Source organism: Mycteria americana, chromosome 8 (genome assembly GCF_035582795.1).
Source record: "Mycteria americana isolate JAX WOST 10 ecotype Jacksonville Zoo and Gardens chromosome 8, USCA_MyAme_1.0, whole genome shotgun sequence".
In the NCBI taxonomy this organism is placed as follows: Eukaryota; Metazoa; Chordata; class Aves; order Ciconiiformes; family Ciconiidae; genus Mycteria; species Mycteria americana.
Window position 1 is genome coordinate 38,661,290 of NC_134372.1, and position 12,388 is coordinate 38,673,677.

Below are 12,388 nucleotides of genomic sequence, written 5' to 3' on the forward strand. Positions count from 1 at the left end.
AAAGACTTTGCCTGAAGCATTGATTTTGCAAATGCAGTCATACATGCTACACCTTAATCATGCGCCTACTCCCGTGGAAATAAGTGACACAATGTGAGTATTTGCTTTATACTTAATACACTATGGAGTAATATAACAAGGACAGAAAAGCATCTCTGTGTAAACAGACTAAGGATTGTGAGAAACTGAAGCAAAGAAACAATACCTACACTTCTCCCTTCCTTCCTCATTGCAAAAATTTTTTTATCTCTCTCTTGTGGTATTGGTGTGCATTTCAGCTTCTACTCTTCTAAAGCTCTTTTTAATTCAGTGTTTTCATTTTAAAATGCTGGCTGAAGATACAAAGAACCTACAGTATCAACATTTTGAAAGCTATTGGAACTCACAGGATCAATTTACAAGATTTTTTAATTCTTTTGTATTTATTTGGTTAATCTTAACATAGTAGAGTTAAGTAGATAACATAGTAGTAACAGATAACGTAGTAGAGTTAAGTAGATAACATATCTTAACACAGTAGAGTTAATCCCTTGCAGGATCAAGGGATTTGGAAAAGAACTCATGCTTTTAAACAATTTTTTAAAATCATGTTTAAAATATGACTACTATTATTGTTGTTGTTGTTATTATTACTATTAAAACCATCTTCCCCCGAGGCCAACTTGAGCTCTGTGGTGGTGCACAGCTTGCTCAGGCCTTGAACACAGAGCAAGGCGCCTGGTGCTCCACGGTGCCAGAGGTGGTGAGCAGGGATGTCAGCACTGGTGGGGGCCCCAGGGAAGGGGCAGCACAGATGCAGGAAGGACGCACAGACTGAACCAGTCCTTACAGGTTTCCCCTGCTGCTGCCTAGAAAACTTGGTTTGTCAAGGAGCAAGGATTGGACTTCAAGGGAAAGCGGGAGCCCAGCCTGTCAGGATGCCCAACTACAACAATGTCAGTAGCAACTGCGGTGAAATACTGTCCCTCCAGCTACAGCCCAGTGGCTCACGACGACTTAGGCAGGCAGCAACATCCCCAGACTCCAGTAGCACGCCAGACTTTAATGTCAACTTTCTACTACTGCTCTTTGAGATAAATACAGCATGCTCCTTAATCCTACCAGTGGCTTAGCTGTGCTTTTTCACTACCTACAGCTTACAGGATCAAGCCCAGAGTTGTTAAACAATCCAAGAGAAATACATTTCAGGATTTTCCTATCTTTGAGCTTTGCAAAAAGGCTAATGGTGATAAAGACAGTGAATAATCATATTTGTTCTGCTACTAAATGTCCCAATAATAAATAAAATGTTACCTGAAGTGGATCAATTCAAAATGTTTATGCCACTACTGAATGCCACCATGTCCACCTAAAGATAGCTAGGTAGATCAGTTGGAAGATGGAATTCACCTCAAGTTCAGAGTTGGAGGTACAGGCTGCATATGGGCATATGGTATGCACCTGATTAATCCACAGAAACCAGCAAAATACACCGGCAAAAGGAGAGTCTGAAACCTCTCAGCAGCATAGCAGCACCGACTCAGGTCTGAAGTTGTACTGCTGACGCTCATCTCTAACAGTAATTATTTAACCTTTTATTGGGAGGGTATGTCATGGAAAGCAATGGATTGAATTCAATTTTCATTAAGAAATGCAAGATTCCTGCCCAGCTGGTGAGGCACACAGCAGTGCAGCTACCGCTTTCCTCATACGTGGCCTTTCCCACCCTTGTTCAGTCGCACACCCTGTTAGCCAGTTGCCTTTTTCATATAGTTGCTTACACAAGAACGTATTTTGGGCTGCTGTTAGTGGAGCAGGCATTCCCATTTGAACGTACATCAGAAGATTTCATTTAAAATTTACCTGACATATTACAGATAATAGGATCAGATCTTCAGTTACTTTAGATCCGTCAAAAAAGTCCTTGCTGAAAGCTAAGGAGCTAGTTACCTCCTTGATTTCTTTGGTTAATTAAGTCTTCTACATGAAGCATTGTTCTGCAGACAGCATTGCACTCATGCTGAAAGAGTAATAAACCAGTAGAGCTGTTTGTGTTAAGCGTTTGTACTGCTTGTACTTTGTTAAAGAAAGTGTAAATCTATTTAGAAGAGGAATCATTGCTATCATACAGGAAATTAGCTCAAGGATAGCTTATTTGTCAACTAAATATACACCTGTCTCTCTCCCTCTCTCTCCATGTATAGATATAAAAAGATGAAAATAATCCTCTTTGTGGGTTTTATTTGTTCTTGCTCTAACACCTCTGTGCCTGTCTAAAAGGAACACCTGGCACAGTTCATGGGCTGGTTTGAGCTGGTACCATGAACCTCAAGGATGCCATAGCTTTTTCAGTTCAGAAGTGCAGGCCTTGCTACCTGGACCCCTTGATCAATGAGCAATTCCAAATGCGACACAAATTATAATATCGACTGATTTCTTTTGCTTGTTTTGTTTCAGCAGTTAAATCCTTGCACAAATGCAATTTGAAGTACTAGACAAGCTCAACTGTTTCCTGGTCTATGTGCTCACAGCCAAAGGAAGAACTCCCTCCCACTTTTTATCACATCACATCACAGCAATGTCACTCTGACTTAAAACTTTGGATAGAAGATGTAAGTACCGGTAATGTAGGTCTACCAGTAGCATTAGGAGACCTTCTAAAAACCTAAAATTAATTTAACTAGGGACCCTAATTTTCATAAATGTCACAAGTGGTATAAAAGAAAGACTTGCTGCTATATTTAACAAACAGCACATGTAGGCACGCTGCCAGCCTTCACGTGGGCCAAGGGACACGCAGTAAATTCTTACAGCTTTAGTGTTTACTTCATGGCTCCTTTGAAAACAACAGTGGCTAACTATGTTGATGGAAGTCTTGCCTGAGGTCCCCGAACAGTCATTAAACTCTTAGCCTTCTGTTCAATATAAAATGACATGCTCGTTCTGCATTTCTTTCACTGAGCTGCTATGGAGGAGCCATGATTCGATTGATATGCCTGGCTCGAGCCCAAAAATGATTGCATTGCACTTTCCTGTAGCAGGCTGTCAGTTCACATTCAGAAAGCCATACAGGATGCAATTGTCTGGTCACCGAAAATAGCTTCGGTGCATATTTAAGCCATTTCAGTGTGGCAATATGAGAATTAATTCTCTCTTCTCCTTCTGGAAATTTATCATTTGCATGGCAGTGCTGTTCAGTGTGCACAGAATCATCGCATCCCACAACATATTAATATTTTAGTTTGTTATCTCTTAAGTTATTTTTAGCAGCCAACTGTCCTTGTGTGAAGCTCAAAACTGCAGCAAGATGCTTAGGCATGTTCTGTGCATGGTCAAGGACGTATCATCATACATCTGCTCAGCAGGCTGCAGCCTTGTCCATTATTAAAGTAATCTCTGAACTGCTACTGTAACACATGTAATCATCAGACGCAGGATGTCTTTTCCCACCTGCTCTCTATTTATTACCCTGTTATCCCACAAGTTTTAACAGTAACTTGCATTTCAGCTGATAAACACCTAGAATTGAGACTCACTGTAACAAAGCACAGAGTATTTTGTGATTTTTTTTTTTGAGCTACTAAAGCATATTCTCAGCTTTTCAGTATGCATTTCTATTTTTAGCATTAGTTTAAGGACACAGAAATTTATAATGATCAAACGTAACTAAATATCAATATTCTGGATTTACAGGCAAGAATCACATTTAATAACCAAGTGGGTAATAGAGTCTATTGCTTTGTCCTAGTTTTTGAAAATGCGCAGGCTTTCTATAGGAACTGTATTAGAATATCAGTTTGGAAATGGATTTATGTCAAATTTTATATGTTTGAAAGATGAGTGGTCCCCAACTGAAACCTTTGCTGCTTTTTTGTGACATAGTAAAGGGCTCAACAAGATCTATAATGTGTTAGCTGCATATACTCCCCTGCCAACATATTAAATATCTAATTTTTCTACCCCTTGAGAGCAGAACTTTTGCATTTTGGCTAATTTAGCACAGTGCATGTACGTATTAAGGGATAAATAAATTCTATTATTTCCCCCCTTCCTGTTCAATACAGAGAGTTAGAATATAAGTAGTTGAAACCATCAGCAAGCATTAATACAGCTTTTGAATTTACTAGGCATTCTCTCAGAAAACAAGGGAAATAACAATGTCACTGGAGGTGCATTGCAGGCTCTCAGCCTCCCAGGCTTCACCTTCAGGAACCAACCCTTCTGAAATTATGGCTTGATTCATTTAGCTAGCTTGCCCTCCCCAACTAACTGCATTACACTCATGCTGTTTTCTAAAAAAAGAAAAAAAAAAGAGAAGATTCCAACTTTCTGAGAATATAGAAGGCAAATTCTCATATTCACCTTCAAAACCGAAACAAAAGAATGGCGGAGAGCTGTTTCACGATTTTGCTAACATATAATTTCTGCCCAGTCCTACTGTTCTGCAGTTGCCATCACTGAGAAGAGGAAACTTTCCAGAAAGTTCAAATACCAAGCCAGAGCAAACCCCTCCCGTTCGACAACAGCACTTGTGCAGAACACCTGCTCCTTGCTTGTTCCCTGCAGCGAAGCATCCAGACTGCACGTCCCTGCCCGCAAGCAGGGCTGTGGGGACACTACGTCACCTCCACACCTTACCTTCCCTCTCACCATTTCATCCCTCCTCCTACAGCCTCTGCTGCCACAGCATCTGATCCTGATAAACCCGTCAAAAGCAATATGGCTGGAACTTTCGTCCTTAGGCAGAGGTCAGGCCAGCTGACAGCCCTCCCCAGTGACAACGGGTTGCTAGAGTAGTGGAACAAGAAATATTTGCACTGGTTACTCTCTGCTTCATACAGAGCAGATGTGCATCACCACTAAACCAGAGACGACAGCACATATTTCAACTGATGGTGTTTAAACAGTACTAAAGGACAAGGGATGAGAAAAAAGATTCAGAAAACAATTTCTAATTCATGTATTTCACAAAACAGCTTTATTTCACTGTAGGAAAACCAAAGTGGTGGATCCTACAGGTGTTATATATTGCAGAGATTGTTATATATAGTAGACATTAGGTAAATATTTTACAGAAATGCTAGTGAAGTATTGCTTATTCAGCTTTTGCAATTTGTTTCCAGCCAATTTCAGGGGTTTTTTTACTTTTCTTTTTTCAGTCCCTGCTTATAGATACATACTCATGTTCACCAGCTCACACGGTATATTATGCCTAAAGTTTTAAAGTTAATATATTTTAGCAGAAAAAAATAGATGCATGTCTTATGTCTGTGGTCATTATGTGATACAACAAATACTACAACACAGGTATAAAAGGAATTTAAAATCTTAATTCATAGTATGCAAATCAAATAATATGAAAGCTCTTCCTGAGCAAATCATATTCTCAAGGAAAGAGACCCAGATCTGTACTATTTCCTAATAATAATTCTATAATCATTCTATAATTCTATAATAGATTACAAAAACTCAGAGGCTTAGTATCAAACGATCTATTCAGAATATAACAAGCATATGACAAAGTATTTATACAATTGACGTAGCAAAGTAGTTTTCAGGGAGGATTTGAAAAATGTAATTAATTGGTTCATTATTTATTTATTAAAAAGTAAGGAGTTGGAAGGGGTGGCTTTGTTTAAAACACCTAGACTTCACTGTAACCACATGTTAAAATCTCAGCAGGACTGCTTTTAGGAGGAAATGGGATAAAATCACATAATTAATTAACTCATAATTTATTAATGAAAAAGGAGTTGGAAGAGACAGCCTTGTTTAAAACATCTAGACTCCATTGCTACCAAATATTACAATCTCAGTAAGGCAATCAAGTCCTTCTACCTAATGTGTAAACCAAGGACTGTGCCTATTACTGTGCACATATCTGGCTGGGGTGTATGCATGCACAGGCTCTGTACACAGAATAACTTAGAACCAATGGTCTTGCCTGCATTTAAATGACAAAAAAGATAGCACTCCCTGGAAAATGAAGAATGTGCTGTGGTACAAGTACAGCCAGACTGTCCCTTCCCTCTGCTGTAATTCCCAGGTTGTAAAAAACTTGTTAGGCATACTTGGTCAGAGAGGGTATCAACATATAAACTGTCCCAGGAGTCTTTGGGCTGAAAAAACTGGGATGAGCACTTAAACCTAGATAAAAAAGCATAGCATTTGATAATTGAAGTTGATAATGGCTGACTGCAGGTCTGAATCTAACAAAGCACTTCCATGCATACTAAGCTTGAAGTAAGTAATTAGTTTTGCTTACATGCTTAAAAAAAGTTAGGTGAATGACTTCTGTAAGTAGCAGCAGCTCTGGAAAGCTAAGCGGAGGCTTACTTTGAAAAGACAGATTTCTAAAAGCAACCAGCAGTTTTGTTTTCCTCCGTTTCTGCATCCCTCATATTTCAACCTCATTATTAGGTCTTATACAGCAGATAATAAGATAAGAAGACACTACATCCGAACACATCCATTCACTGTTTAAAGTCACTGCATGTCCTAAACAACCTAATAAACAAAAGGTTTCAGGTGCTCAGCAACAATTTTCAGGATAAGGTTTGTAATGAGAAGCAACTACTTGCTCGGTAATGAATGATAAAAGACGAGGACTCTTGCTTATACTCATCTACAGTAAAAATACTCCCGGCTGCAGCCTTCAGCTAATTGCAAAAATCAGGTTCCATTGTTGTGAACAGGTAAGAAAGCATCAGAGCCCCACCTGAAAGAAGAGCTCTTTGTCAATTCTTTCCTCTCTTTTCTTCTGACAGCAGTGGAAGTACAACATAGCTGAGTACTGTATTAGACACCTAGAGCAATTCAATCAGTTTGAGCTCTTCTGTTTGAGTATGTTTTTGGGAGTAGCTATACAAGACACAGAAAATGTCCTGCGAAAAAGGTGCAGTATTATCATGGCTTCAGTGGCTCACGAGCAATGAATTCATGACTGATGAGCATCATTTCAAACGAGTGTCATCTGCGCCTCCCTACAAGCATATGCACATGCCATATATTGTCCAGAAAAGTGTTTAATACATATTTAATATACTTGTTCTGTAAACACATACTAATGGAAACACCACTCGCTAACAAGGGCAGTCCTGCCCATGGCTTTCAGTGGTAATACTCAATGAGTAAAGTGATTTTGTGCTTTTCTATGCTAGACAGATGGATCTCATCACTGCACTGCAAAGCCTGCACTCACATTCATGTTGGTAGAAAAAGGCTTGTTTTCATACCCAACTGCGAATGCAGTGTACCCTTTGTACACTAAGGCTTGTTTTCATACCCAACTGCGAAGGCAAATACCATAGTTAACACATGTGCCAGCGCAGGAAAATCCAAAAGAGCCAACAAAATCTCTGAGTGTGACCTCCAAAGAGCTTTTCTAAACTTCAATGTCACAGCCTTAAGAGAGTATCTATAATTAATGAAATAATTAAATTAGATTTATATAGAGGCAACCCAAGACACCGGTCCCAGATAAATGGGTGATTCATTTAAAATGACTAATCATAACCATGGTGAAATGATTGTGGACCAAACCAGTTACCTCCCCACACCTGTGCCTAACCACAACGAGGGCCCCACAGCCTCCGAGGAGGGGGGCAGCACCTTTCAAAAGACTTGGAAAGAGATACCCAGAACACTGGCTGGGCTAACTGGAAGGAACTGCCCTAGTTTCATTCACACGTTGCAGTTATTTTACTTTTTGTCTTCAGTGCAGTCCAAACCAAACTCCACAGCCCTAACTAAACAACACTCACTGAAATCTGGCATCCTTCTACTGTAGTTGGCAAGGTGCATGTATTTGTGATGGAGCAGTTTTATATCATTTGACTTTCTCATAGAGATTCATTTCCACAGTCTTTTATTTCCCATTGACTGTAACAATTCACAGCAATAACACCTCATGGTAACATACGATAAACTTGCAGAGTTTTGCAGCAGGAGCTAAATGAAACGGTGTCACCAATGCATGTTAGTGCAGTGCAATCAGTACCACTCGTATTAAACAAACGGATATTAAAGTTCCTCTCATCTAAATAACTGTGAGACAAACTCTTCTACTGCATAAATCACATTGGTATCAAGGGGTCAACACGCAGACAGATGCTGTATTAGGAACTAAATCTCAAAACAGGCAAGTTAAAACCACTATAGTAGGAGATCCTTACTGTTTAGAAAACACAACCACCTGGCAATAGTATCTGCTAAAATAATGTTTCTTTCAAAACTAGCAAGCAGAAAACTAAAAGGAAATATAATTTTTAAAACATTTAAATATTTGCATATTTGCTGATTTACAGGAAAAAGAATCTGCCTGACAAAAAGATCCAGGTTGCCTGAGAAATGGAGCATTCGGGAGAATAATGTAAACCTCTTCCCTGCTATGCGCTGCTTGCGGTAACAGGGGAATTAGGCCCCTGCGTTTAATTTCCCCAGATGGCTGTGCTGATCCAAACAAGGTCAGAGACACTGCTTTAAGGAGTGCTACATAGGACACATGGGGCAGTTTGCTAAACTAAATCCCTCTGCTGTTTTCCATAGCAACCCGATCCTTCTCTCTGGATTTTTATTAAAGCATAACCCAGGTACAGTGAGCCAAGAAAGGGTTAAAAAGAAAATCTGGTCTTCATACTTTTTTGATTTTGTGAGCATGAATCTCTTTCACGGAACAGCTGTCAAGTCAGCCAACAAAACAGGTCTGCTTAGGTCTCCTGATAATACCAACTGCTGCTGTTCATGTATCCTCAGTGACAGTAGCAAGATGAAAATCGAAATGAATCGCTCTACAAATGAGACACTTTTCTGCTTTGACTTTCCAAATGTGACAGTGTTGTTTGTTTTCTCAGTCAGCAACATTTAGAGATGTTAGAAGGGTCTGGTGTCAGGAAGTTGCTCAGGGGGCAGTTTCAAAAAGAAACAAAAAAGGGAGAAATCTGCATAACAGTTCCTTGCACAATTATGTTTAAATTTCTGTCCATTAGTACTACTTCCACCAAACTGAACTGCAAAGTATTCCTAGCAATACAAACTACTGCAGACTTGGAGTGGCAACCGTTAGCATTTCATATCTCTCTACAAAGTATTTATTCCATATCCTTACTGCGCTACAGATGCAAAATGTTGGTTCTCACCATATGAGCTACTGATCAACTTTAGCTCCCACTGACAGGCTGCAGTACCACAGATGCATTAGCTTCTGTCCGTCTGCTTGGGAGAAAAGTGTTTTTCAACAGATCACAAATTACAGAGAAAAAAGATTTTTAAAAGCGTTCTTTCTTCAATATGAGTTTGAAATATGAATATTTGCCCTTCTATCCAAATATAAATGAATTAAGCTTCTGCAGGATATGTGAAATAAATATTTCTCTCCAGCTTGCACACGAAGAACCTAAGGCACAGGGTACCCGCTGGAACTCATCAATTACTCTCTTGTTTAATGCAATATGTAGCTAGAAACAAAAATTAAAGTTGTAAAAGACTGATTTTTTTTTTTAAAAAATTGCATTAAAACTCAGGAGCCATATTGAAACACTGAAACGTATTTTTATACATCCAAATGAAACCTTCCTTTTAAAAGATATCTCCATTGCATAATTTTCCTGCTTATCTAACACCAATACAATACCTAATAGAAGAAGCACAATCCAACGTTCAGATTTCCCCACATTTTTGAGAGTAGAAAAACTTTAACACTTACACATTAAAAAAAAAATTAAAAAATGGAGACGGCTTTTAAAAAAATGTATTATGTATTTAAGTTCATTTGGCTTCAGAGGAACACAGACCTTACAGATTTATCTACATGATGGTTACAGACATGCCTGTTAGAACAGATCAGCTCAGGGCAGTGCTGCACTAACACAAAGAAAAATGTCTCTCACATCAGTATGGTTTTGGAGTATACTGAGGGATTTCATGTGTATCTATCCCAGTTACATAGTGATATCCCAAATCTCTAGAATCTTTTGGAAGTTTTACTCTAAATCCACTGAGCCAAAATCTGGTCTCAGTCCATGAACATATCTCCGAAGCCCACCCTTGCCAAATAATCAACTTTAAAACTTCCTGTTCTGTCGAGCAAGCTTTATTTGAGGGGCTAGCCATCTGAAATCCCTGGGTTTGCAGGTGCCAGCTGTGAGCATCCACAGAGCCCAATTATGATTTATTAATTAATACCAGTACTATGTGCTAACAGCACTTTCAATCTGAGACTCTCAAAGTGCTTTGCAAATATGAATTAAGCCTCCAAACATGCTGTGAGTGTCCCTACGTTACCAATGAAGGAAGCAATACTCAGTCATTTGGTCATTTTATATAGAAAATCTGTGGAAAAGCAAAAATAGCAACAAGAACCCCATAATCCCAGTTTCATACTGCTAGCAAAAAGCCATCTTTTCCTTCTCTTATCTTTTTTTTTTTTTTAAGTTTTTTTTAAACTGTCTTCTGATTATACAGAGACAAATTTTTGTTGAACCATATGGGTAGATAAAACAACTAGGTCCACAAATTCTCCATCTTGAACCAGGTTATTTATGATAACCAGGTTATTTCACATGAAGAGAATTTTTGGTACGTGGTCTTCTCTGAAACTGAGGAATAAGTGAAGACGAGAACCATGTCACTGCAGTTACCCATCACTGCCTTATAAGATCTTGTACTTTAGCTGCTAAACTTAGAACCTATTCTTTAAATTCTTCCATGCTGGGAATGTCTAGTTGGGCTGATTCCCTCCCCCCAAAAAAATAAATGATCCAGCCATTTTAAAAAAATTAGTTAGGGGAAGGCAAGAGGCAATTTTGCCAAGTGAACATTTCCTTTTTCGGTTTCAGCTGAAATCAGATGTATATTCTGCTGAACAAGTGTCATTGTTGCTAGTAAAGGGATAGCGCTGGTGTTAGAGATTTGCCTTTTGTTCTCCTTGTTGAAAGGTACTCACATATGACCCTTTGCTCCCACCAAAGACAATTCCCTTGCATTTCTAAATCGAAGACCTGAGGGTCAGTCCAAGCTTAGGACACTGAAACCTCAGATCAGACAACTAACAGGATAGTCAAGTATATAAAATCCTTACCAAATGACTGATGATACTGCTGATAGCAGGTTTTCTCTTCTTGATTTTAGTCCTAATGCTTGTGCATCACAAACCTCCCTCAGTCCATCTGTGGAAGACACCAAAGCAGAACTATTAAGTATTTTGTTTATGCACTCTGGATTCTTGTATAAACAAGTACGAGGTAGCTCAATTAACAGGACTGCGCTCCCAAAAACGTGAGCTACGGAAGAAAGTAATGAGCAATCCTGAAGTGTACACAAATGCTTTCAGTGCCGATCAATCATTTCACATCCCTGCCCAAAGAAAACGGAGCTGGTGCCACCTGGCACCAAAATAATTAGCTCACCTGTAGATTCCCCAGCCCAGACGCTGCAGGGAAAGCTGGCGGCACGGCACAGGGGCTGCCCAGCCTGGCGAGGGAGGGTCAAGCAGTGCCAATGCTCCCTCCCTTAGCGAGAGGTTGGAGTGCTGGGCTCACCACGGGCACGGTCACTCTCCTGGTGACTTCAGCAAGTTACTCTACAGGCAGCACAGGAAATTTAAATAAGAAGCTGGTTGACAGATAATGCAACAGAGTTTAATTCTGGGATTTTTGGCATCACTAAGCTAAAAAAAAAAAAAAAAAACCCAACCAAAACAACAAAATCAACCAAAAAACCCCCCCAAAAAACAGTAGGAGCTTTCTTGACTGGTAGCAACAGAATGCTGCTTTGCTCCATGGCAAGCCCTGCCACAAGGACACATGCATCAGATGAGCATGTGAGCCACTAAAGATTTCAACCTATTGATATCAGGCCATTTCTTCCCCCTTTCAGATAATTTCCACGTGCCGCCTTCTCCTTCCTAGATCTCCCACGACAATAGCCTCTTTTTTTTAAGCCTCCAATATTCCCCCCAGTGCATCTGGTCCCTTTCCATCTGACCTCCCCACCTGAAAAGCAATCCCAGCCTTGGGATATCTCTGCACTCCCCCACCAGCCACAACAGCAGGACCAGCAATGCAAATTACTCTATTGTGCCCGAAAACTGGCAGCCCAGGCTGCTTGCTGATGCGTTGGGCTACAGAGAACACTCCTGTCCTGGCCCTCCATGTGCCAGTCCGGAGCTGAGCAAGCCTGGCCAAAGCCAGTCTTTTACTAGGCTCAGTGTGGGCATGCCAAAGGGATGGTCCCCAGGACATAGGGTTTGCCAGCCTACCCTATTCTAAGATATCAGTGTTTTTTCATAGCATTTAAAGTGTATGAAGAAGTTGCTGCTGCAGCACTGAGTTGGGTTTGGGGCTGCAAAAAGGAGGAAATTTTCACATCTGTCAGGTTAATTTAAATAAGGTTGGTTAGTCAGAGCAGTTCA

General features: G+C 39.9%; 1 protein-coding gene and 1 long non-coding RNA gene across 2 annotated transcripts in view; one reads left to right on the plus strand and one right to left on the minus strand.

Moving 5' to 3' along the window:
• LOC142413990 (uncharacterized) overlaps window positions 1-12,388 on the minus strand; it is a 176,807-nt gene that overhangs the window by 32,828 nt on the left and 131,591 nt on the right. Inside the window, exon 2 of the long non-coding RNA XR_012776951.1 lies at window positions 11,057-11,144. This is a non-coding gene — a long non-coding RNA (uncharacterized LOC142413990). The remainder of the gene's footprint in view (window positions 1-11,056; window positions 11,145-12,388) is intronic.
• Window positions 1-12,388, plus strand: part of CHST8 (carbohydrate sulfotransferase 8) — a 141,669-nt gene that overhangs the window by 24,009 nt on the left and 105,272 nt on the right. The gene's annotated exons all lie outside the window — the stretch shown is intronic.